The sequence below is a fragment of the Mercenaria mercenaria genome, chromosome 16 (assembly GCF_021730395.1).
Source record: "Mercenaria mercenaria strain notata chromosome 16, MADL_Memer_1, whole genome shotgun sequence".
Classification (NCBI taxonomy): Eukaryota; Metazoa; Mollusca; class Bivalvia; order Venerida; family Veneridae; genus Mercenaria; species Mercenaria mercenaria.
This window is the reverse complement of record NC_069376.1, coordinates 38,299,605-38,310,102: the sequence shown is the minus strand read 5'-3', so window position 1 is coordinate 38,310,102 and position 10,498 is coordinate 38,299,605.

The window sequence follows — 10,498 nt, the reverse complement described above, 5'->3', positions numbered from 1 at the left end:
TAGAAAAACCTTGTGACCTCTCTAGAGGCCAAATATTTCACAAGATCTTCATGAAAATTAGTCAGAATGTTCACCTTGATGATATCTAGGTCAAGTTCGAAACTGGGTCACATGCCGTCAAAAACTAGGTCAGTAGGTCAAATAATAGAAAAACCTTGTGACCTCTCTAAAGGCCATATTTTTCATGGGATCTGTATGAAAGTTAGTCAGAATGTTCATCTTGATGATATCTAGGTCAAGAACGAAACTGGGTCACCTGCGGTCAAAAACTAGGTCAGTAGGGCTAAAAATAGAAAAACCTTGTGACCACTCTAGAGGCCATATATTTCATGAGATCTTCATGAAAATTGGTCAGAATGTTCAGCTTGATGATATCTAGGTCAAGTTCAAAACTGGGTCACGTGCCATCAAAAACTAGGTCAGTAGGCAGCCCTTTTTTTGTAAATTTGGGGAAGGGTACCAGGTCCCTTTTGGAGGGGAAATTTACGTCGCGAAATCATTGTTTGGAGGAATATATTTGCTGAAAAGTTGTTAAAATCAGGACTGAAAATCAAAACTAATTTCATTTTTTTTTGTATGGGGAATTTTTGGCCAAGGTGGGGAAAAAAGTATACTTTTTAGATTGGGGAATGGGGCCGAATTTCGGCCCTAAAATCAGCATAAAAAAAGGCCTGGTAGGTCAAATAATAGAAAAACCTTGTGACCTCTCTAGAGGCCATATTTTTCATGGGATCTGTATGAAAGTTGGTCAGAATGTTCACCTTGATGATATCTAGGTCAAGTTCGAAAGTGGGTCACGTGCCTTCAAAAACTAGGTCAGTAGGTCAAATAATAGAAAGACCTTATGACCTCTCTAAAGGCCATATTTTTCATGGGATCTATATGAAAATTGGTCTGAATGTTCATCTTGATGATATCTAGGTCAAGTTCGAAACAGGGTCATGTGCGGTCAAAAACTAGGTCAGTAGGTCTAAAAATAGAAAAACCTTGTGACCTCTCTAGAGGCCATACTTGTGAATGGATCTCCCTAAAAATTGGTCAGAATGTTCATCTTGATGATATCTAGGTCAAGTTTGAAACTGGGTCATGTGCCTTAAAAAACTAGGTCAGTAGGTCAAATAATAGAAAAACCTTGTGACCTCTCTAGAGGCCATACTTTTCATGGGATCTGTATGAAAGTTGGTCTGAATGTTCATCTTTATGATATGTAGGTCAAATTTGAAACTGGGTCAACTGCGGTCAAAAACTAGGTCAGTAGGTCTAAAATTATTAAAATATTTTGACCTCTCTAGAGGCCATATTTTTCAATGGATCTTCATGAAAATTGATCTGAATGTTCACCTTGATGATATCTAGGTCAGTTTCAAAACTGGGTCACGTGCGGTCAAAAACTAGGCCCGTAGGTATAAAAATAGAAAAACCTTGTGACCTCTCTAGAGGCCATATTTTTCATGAGATCTTCATGAAAATTAGTGAGAATGTTCACCTTGATGATATCTATATAATGTTCAAAACAGGGTCACGTACCTTCGAAAACTAGGTCAATAGGTCAAATAATAGAAAAACCTTGTGACCTCTCTAGAGACCATATTTTTCAATGGATCTTCATGAAAATTGGTCAGAATTTTTATCTTGATAATATCTAGGTCAAGTTCAAAACTGGGTCACATGAGCTCAAAAACTAGGTCACTATGTCAAATAATAGAAAAAAGGACGTCATACTCAAAACTTGGTCATGTGGGAAGAGGTGAGCGATTCAGGACCATCATGGTCCTCTTGTTTTTAGAAGTGTGATTATGTTATGATTGAAAATTTTATTTTTTAATGTATTCGCAGTACATTATGTCGTACAAGGTATTTTTTTAGAGATTTGAATTCCATAACAACTACCTCAGTTTTGATGCTGTTATAATAATGGTCCAATCGTTACAGATCAAGTGTGCTGAATTTTTTTTTTTTTTTTTTTTTTACAAAATTTTTGAAAAATACATTTATTTTTCATTGTCATGGTAATTGTAAATATAATGTTGACATGCTTATTGATGTTACTGTATGTACCAAAATATGTGCACTTATAATTTCTACAAGGGATATATATGTGTGATTTTATTTGCTTCATTGTTTTTTTCTCTCCCATGTTTATGATACCGGTTATTATATGTAAAAATGATCATTTTAGTGTACATGAAGGTGGCATTATAATGTGACGGGGAGGATATTTACCCTGGTGTATGTTGTATTGTTACATGTTTTAGTTACCAGCATTCCATTGTTATAGATTTTAAACATTTTGCTAATGTGTAAAAAAATTATAAGATAAGTTCTTCCTAAAAATGTAACAAGCAGACTATGTGTTTCTGACAATTATAAGATAGTATAAATCATTTATTTCTCCATGATTTTGACCAAAACAACTTACTTTTTTCGTGGACATGAAATTCTGTGATTTTAGTTAAAGGAACTACCGGTATTTACTTGGGATACAAATTTGTTGAGACATTTTTCTCAGTTGAAACCAGTCTCAGAATGAGAATTTGTCATTGGTCAGTTTCAAACATAATGCTTCGAAACAGCCAATCAGAGGCAGAGATTTTTTAGACTGGTACCCTTCATTTATCATGTAAGATTTAGATTATAATACTGAGTTTGGGAAACCAGTCTCAAAATGAATTTGAGGCCGGTTCCAAAAATGGCTATTTCAAAAGTCTTTTGTTATATGTTATGTTGTTTGTGTTCAGACACTGCCTGCTGGTAAAGTGTATGTATAGAATAATGTAGGGTTGTTGTATACTGTACTGTATATATTATATCATTCAACCATTGACATTGATATTTCTTTACAATGCGCTTATTGATAGTAATAAGACAAAGTCTACCTCTAAAAAACTTATGGGTATTATGTTTTTTTGTATATAATTAAATATATGTAAATTGTCTCACATATTAAACTTCACTTTGTACATGAGTTGGTTTTAGTCTGAAAAATGTATTCTTTGTATTGTGAATGATATGAGTGAGGAAATACACTTCTCTTCTTTGTGCATAATTTATCTATACTTTCAAAATGTATTCTCTGCACTATGGATGTACTGTGTGAAGAAATGCAGTAATTTCTCTGGAACTTCTGTCATTTACTTTGTATGTATCATTTAACTCCGGTGGAAAATGTGTGTGTTTTAAAAGGTTTTTGCCTTTTCTTTGCTGTGTTCATTAAATGTTGAATTGTTCATTAAATGTTGAATATATGTGACTGTCAGTTCAGAAACATTTCATAAGCGCATTACTTTGCATGTCATAGTCAGGATGATTGTTGGGCTCTTTCCATCAAAATGTAAATTGTTGAAAATGAGCTTCAAGTGATGATAAAGCTTTTAGTAATGAGCTTTAAGTGATAATGAATAATAAAGATTTTTGAAATGAGTTTTAAGTGATAATGAATAATGAAGCTTTTGGAAATGAGCTTTCAGTGATATTGGACAATGAAAATTTTTTGAATTGAAAATTTGAAGTTACATTTTATTCTGAAAATTTTGAAATGAGCCTTAAATTAATTATGAAAAACACTTGCATTGGAAATGTGCTTTAAAAGTGATATTTTGAAGTTTTCTGATTATCTTCTCTTTGTTTTCTTGTGATAATTGTTAAATTTTTCGCTCTTTATTTGTTACTGTAGATATCATTCGTTCATGTTGTAAAACAGGAGTTGAAAATGTGTATGTTGTTGTCATTGAAGTGTTTTCTTTTAATTGATGTTGACTATGAGTACATGTATTTTGTTGTGAGAATGTTGTTCCGCCTTCTCATGTCTGTTGTTTAACTGCTTAGCAGTGTTCACTGTTGATACCTAGAGTCTATTATAGAAGTGTGAATATTTTAGTATAGCTGTTGAATGGATGATTATAACTTTAACACTATTACACTGTTAAACGTTTGGAGTACTGTTGGGTCTTGCTTTGGGCTATAAATCATATATATATATATATATATATATATCTATAGCCTAAAAAAATGGGCGCAAGACGGCTTCCATTCTCTTTGTTTTGGACAAATGTCGGTGAAATTTTTTGTCTGTTAATGATTAGTTTTTTTCCCCATGTATGTGACAGTAATTTCTGTGCTGTTTAAATTTAGTTAATGTACCCAACTAACATGATACTTTGAAATAATTTAATATCTTGGTCATAAAAGTTCTTGTTTGGGGCAAAACAGCTACTTGTATTTCATGGAAACTTAAATTTGTACATTTCAAAGTTTAAAGATAGGCTATAAGGGATATTTGATGATTGTTGGGATCTGATTATACGGATTTATGTTACTAAGGAATCCACAAAAATCCCCCCACAAATATAAATGATTTTACAGTATAATATTATGGCAGAGGTCACAGTTTTGTACATGGTTATTTTCCAAAGGGGCTTCAACTGAGGTCCATCCAAAAGGCTGGTATTTTAAATGTTTGTAGATTGTTTTTTGTACAAGCAGTCTGATGTACAGTTACTTTTCATAATGATTTCATTTGACAAAATTTTCGTGGAATGTCAGATTTTTCTGTCAATTTACAGTACTTGTTAAATTGACATTATATTTTAGAATTCACCTCAAGCTTCAGCGAAGAGTGATATGCACGTGTATAAATGTTCAAGCCACAGAATACATGCTGTATTTACCAAATTATACACAAAAATAAGCTTTATAATAATATGAGCCGCGCCATGAGAAAACCAACATAGTGGCTTTGCGACCAGCATGGATCCAGACCAGCCTGCGCATCCACGCAGTCTGGTCAGGCTCCATGCTGTTCGCTAACAGTTTCTCCAATTCCAATAGGCTTTAAAAGCGAACAGCATGGAGCCTGACCAGACTGCGCAGATGCGCAGGCTGGTCTGGATCCATGCTGGTCGCACACCCACTATGTTGGTTTTCTCATGGCACGGCTCATATCTGAACACTTTAACCATTAGCCTGTTGATGGCAGGTGATTCTGCCTTTACAACCAGTGCAGACCAAGATCAGCCTGCACATCCTTGCAGGCTGATCTTGGTCTGTACTTTTTGCTATTCAGTCGGTAAATGTCAGTGAACACCCCTTCAAATAATAAGTGGTACAGTCCAAGTTGAATGATGGACCAGTCCATTTTATAGAAATTTAGCAAGGTAAAGGTTAAGATGATCATCAAAACATAGACAATAATTTTCCTCTGAAGACTGAAAAGTTAATAAATGAAGACAGTTGTCGGTATCGAGTTTACATACAAATAAAAAGTTATTAGGGTAGCTATAAAACACTAATTAAGATTTTCTGTCAGACGTTTTTCAATTAAGTTTAAAAAGATTTCCAATTAGTGTTGGGATCAGCTGGTATTTAGTAGATGGATATTGAAATCTTTGTTGAAAATATTTAATCAAGGACGACATTATCAACTGACTTATTCTTCAGGAAATACCTAGAATCTACAAAATTACCTTTGTTAATATTTTTATGCCCCCGGCATCTACTGATGCGGGAGGCATATAGTGATTATCCTGTCCATCTGTTCGTTTGTCCGAGCTCACATTTGCATACATAGGTGGTTATAGGAACAATAGGTAACTGTACTTTTTCTTTGATGTCATTCATTCCGTAAGGCTTTTATGTGGCTATTTTTCTCTTACCTGGCTAAAAGAACAATAGAGAGAACAAAAGAGTAGCCACATAAGTATCCATATGTAGGAACGTCCGCTCGTTCATCCGTCCGTACAAGGTTAACCAAATGGGACCGTTTTGTCTAGCATCAATACCCCTTACTAGAATGACTTGATACTAATGCAGATGTTACCTGTGACCATTCATTTTCAGACATCACCTGACTTCAGTTTGGCCTTGACCTCATTTTGGACTTAGGTTGCTTTATATGGGCCATCTCTTGGTTAACCAAATGGGACCATTTCGTCTAGCATCAATACCGCTTACAAGAATGAATTGATACTAATACAGATGTAACCTGTGACCATTCCTCATCTTCAAACATCACCTGACCTCATTTTGACCTTGACCTCGTTTTCGACTTAGGTTGATTTGTATCGGCAAGGATTCCACCGGGGACATCAAGCGTTTATTGAACGCAGCTCCTTGTATTTATATACATTAGTATTTCGAAAATAATGGCGAAAAAATTAAAATAACCAGGAAAACACATTTGTTACTAGTTTCCTTTTATGTCTTCAGCATAAACAAGAAGATGTCAGATCTGTTAGGATGCCAAGGTTTTGGGTACATAAATAGTGATCAGGTTGATATAGCGGTTATTTAAAGCATTTGTATATTATTTTTATATAAAGTGGTTAAAAAATAAAATCCAACTTGGCATTAAAAGGTCTTCTTTTAGGGGGACTGATCTATGATGAAATCAACTATCACCAGATTGTTTTATTAAATGCATAGACACTTTAATCCTTACCCAGCTTAATTTCTATAATGAACTTATCAATCATTCAATTTGGCCAGTACTATGAACTTTTAAAAGGAGTGCATACCAAAAAGATACTGACAGAATGGTCGGGATACTGGAAACAAACAATTATTTTTTTAGGCCTTAAGTGTAGAATGTCTTCACAAATTTGAAGCTGTTTTTGTACTTCTTAAAGGATCAATACCCTTTAATAGTCTGTGGAGAAAATATCACTGACACAGGTAGGCGGGGAGATGTAATTTAAGAAAAAAATGATCATAATATATTTGATGCCGTCTAGATCTCTGAACAACAACTGACCGTAAATATTTTATAATATTGTCTGGGTTTCTAATAAACTGACAGTTGTAGTAATGTCAAGATGAAATATAATTATCCGGAGTTTCTCATAAAAACATATGAGCAGCGCCATGAGAAAACCTACATACATGTAGTGGCTTTGCGACCAGTATAGATCCAGACCAGCCTGCACATCCGCGCAGTCTGGTCAGGATCCATGCTGTTCACTTTCATAGTCTATTCCAATTAGAGAAACCGTTAGCGAACAGCATGGATCCTGACCTGACTACGTGGATGCGCAGGCTGGTCTGGATCTATGCTGGTCGCAAAGCCGCTATGTTGGTTTTCTCATGGCAGGGCTCAATTATGATTCGAAACTTCTTTGGGCATATTGCTGCCATTTTTTGCAATAAAGTTTCTCCAGACATGGTAACCATGGAAACATATTATATAGATTCATCAAAGAAATTGGTTGTTTGTTATAGAAAAAAAAGTAATTATAATGTTTTATGTATCAAGAAAATGACATTTTATTTTCTATAGACATTTTATTCAGTAGATTAAAAGTGAGAAAGGTTAAACCTTTTGAAAGGAAGAGAAATGTAACTTCCATGATAATTTCTTTAACCCTTAGCCTGCTAAATTTCTGAAATGGACTGGTCCATCATTCAGTTTTGGCAATACCAGTAGTTATTCCAAGGGGTGTTCACTGAAAATTTACTGACTGGATAGCAAACAGTGCAGACCATGATCAGACTGCACGGATGTGCAGGCTGATCTTGGTCTGCACTGGTCACAAAGGCAGAATCACTTGCCGCCAGCAGGCTAAAGGTTAATGTCCATTGGCAGTGCAGGTGGTTGAAGGAAAGTCATTTAGTTCTACCTAAGGTCTACTAATTACAAATGTACCTCGCCCCTTGTGATTTTTAATACAGAGGAATTTCTGTATTTTTCACTCAAAAACTTACTGATATTTCAAATTTTGTTCCTAGTGTCTTGCCGTTACACACACTTAACATAACATTTAAAGTTGAAACAAATGGTTTTGTTATTTATTTTTATGGATTAACATCAGATTCTTCCCTACATTAGCCTCAAGCAGTCCTCTTAAGACCACTCACTTCACAATAAAAATATTGGGGCTTCCATGGCTGGTGATTCTAAACCTCACTATGAGCATAGAATTCTTTAATGAGGGAAGCTATCCAGCTGGTGGGTGGCTTATAGGAGTAAACACACCATTATGTAGAAATATTCCTGATAACTTCAACCACAAAATAAATACTGGAAATACTGTACATTGAAGAATATTCCTGAGGATTCATTTTTGCTTTGTCAAACTACTTAAAACCTCCCCTGGAAATTGAAAGCCTTAACTTCAGCAGTATAAAGTGACTACAAAGCTCAAATTCTTAACATGAATAAGTATGTTGTCTATCAAGCTGCAAAATAAAAGTGCTGAAAACATTACCCAGTCTATGATAGTTAAAAAGTATCTTTTGATAACCAGTCTAAATCATATGTCATTTGTGTCACATTTCATATTTACCCCATACTTCAGTGCCATATGTGATGGTCTTTCTGAAGCGGATGAAACAGTACCGGTGAATTCACTTTGATCTTCGCTTTTCTCCGTATTTGGCCTGAGTGGAATGAAAAAAAGAATTTGAATGGAAAAAATCTTGTGGCTTTCATTCAGTAGTTTCTAAAGTTCTTGCTTTTAATGTTATTTGACTTGTTTTGTGCAGAATGCATTAACATTAGCTGTTTGCTTCGCCAAAATATGTGCTTTTGTGATAATGTTTGTATTAAAACCATAGACATATTTCAATGTCATACTCATGAGCTTATTTCCTCATTAGACTTTTAAAACTATCATCATAGCCGTCATTGATGTTTGACCTCATTTTGATCTTTACACTTTTGATCTCCAGGGTAACGGTTGCTGGGTGCTGAATTACTTTATGCTGCAATCGTGTCGTGGCTAGGAGATTTTATTTTTGTATCACCATTGTTACTTCTGTGTACATTTCCAAATATATTGAAAGATAAATTTATTGGAATTTGTTCACTGTGCAAACTTTACTTTGTATGGTTGCCATAGCGATATCAGTGTTGTAATACAACAAAATTAAAAAAAATTCTTGCATATTGTACTAGACTTATAATCTTTTTTGATGGAAAATAGTTGTATCTCTTTGCCTGTGGTTAATCAACAGTGAACTTCTTGTAAAAGTGAAGGTTAACTTTGAAGTTCTTTTAAAGGTCAAGAGTTAATTTTGAACTTCTTGTAAAGGTCAAGATTAATTTTGAATCTCTTGTGAAGTTTAAGGTTAATTTTGAACTTCTTGTAAAGGTCAAGGTTAATTTTGAACTTCTTATGAAGTTCAAGGTTCATTTTGAACTTCTTGTAAAGGTCAAGGTTAATTTTGAATTTCTTGTAAAGGTCAAGGTTCATTTTGAACTTCTTGTAAAGGCCAAGGTTAATTTTGAATTTCTTATGAAGTTCAAGGTTAATTTTGAACTCCTTTTAAAGGTCAAGGTTAATTTTGAACTTTCTTATAGGTCAAAGTCAGTAAGAACAGGAGGTTAGGAGTTGCCTTAGAATAATATTGCTGTGATATTTTCAATATCTCATGCCAGAATATATTTTTTTTCTGAGATTTATATGTATTATATTTGTTGGGAGATGGCATGACATATTGGAATCTATAATCTGAGAGTAAAGTGTGTGAAGTGATTGTTAGATGTAGCCGGTTGTGTTTGGGTGTCTACTGGTAGATACCAAAATGTTGTATTTACTCTGCCCGTAAATGTGATATAACATAGCATTAGAGATACAACTCTTTTCACATCTATATAAATATGCTAAATCTGCAGGCTCTTTGTCTGACACATTGTTTATTCACATGCCATTTCTAAAAGAAAAGGTCAAATGAATTTGGGACATCTCACGAATTTGCTTTGAATTTTGAGAACTGAAAATTATACTATATCTAGTTTGGCATTACATTGCTTTTTTTTCACTTTACACAAATTTAACAAAGTAGACCAAAAGAGGGCATTTTCCAACAAAAGCAAAAAAAGAAAGCATTTTTTTTTTATTAACACATTATTGTGAAAGTGCAGAAATTTCCAAAAAAAAAATGTCCCAAAAATTGAATTCACCTTAATATGGCAATAAAAATATACAGGTACATTAATGTATTATTGAAGTGAAAAATATTGTAAAATAATATAGGAAGAATTTTACGCTGTAATACTTGAAAACCTTTATGAACACTGTCATTATGAATGATCATTTGATTCTTAAAGGTATTTCTGACTATTATTTGAAAAAATATAATTGAGCCGTGCCATGGGAAAACCAACATAGTGGGTGTGCGACCAGCATGGATCCAGACCAGCCTGCGCATCCGCGCAGTCTGGTCAGGATCCATGCTGTTCGCTAGCAGTTTCTCCAATTCCAATAGGCTTTAAAAGCGAACAGCATGGAGCCTGACCAGACTGCGCGGATGCGCAGGCTGGTCTGGATCCATGCTGGTCGCAAACCCACTATGTTGATTTTCTCATGGCACGGCTCATATAAGGAATGAATAGGTAAATCAAAATTTGAGAAGTTGGGATCCACTGTTTGAGAATCATACTATTACTGTCTAAGCTTTGAACGCGAGTCTCTCTGATAGTTACAGATGGAAATTGTTGTGTTGTTAAGATTGTTAATGAAACTTTATATTTTTCATTGGTTTTTGGTATATTACGATATCAGTT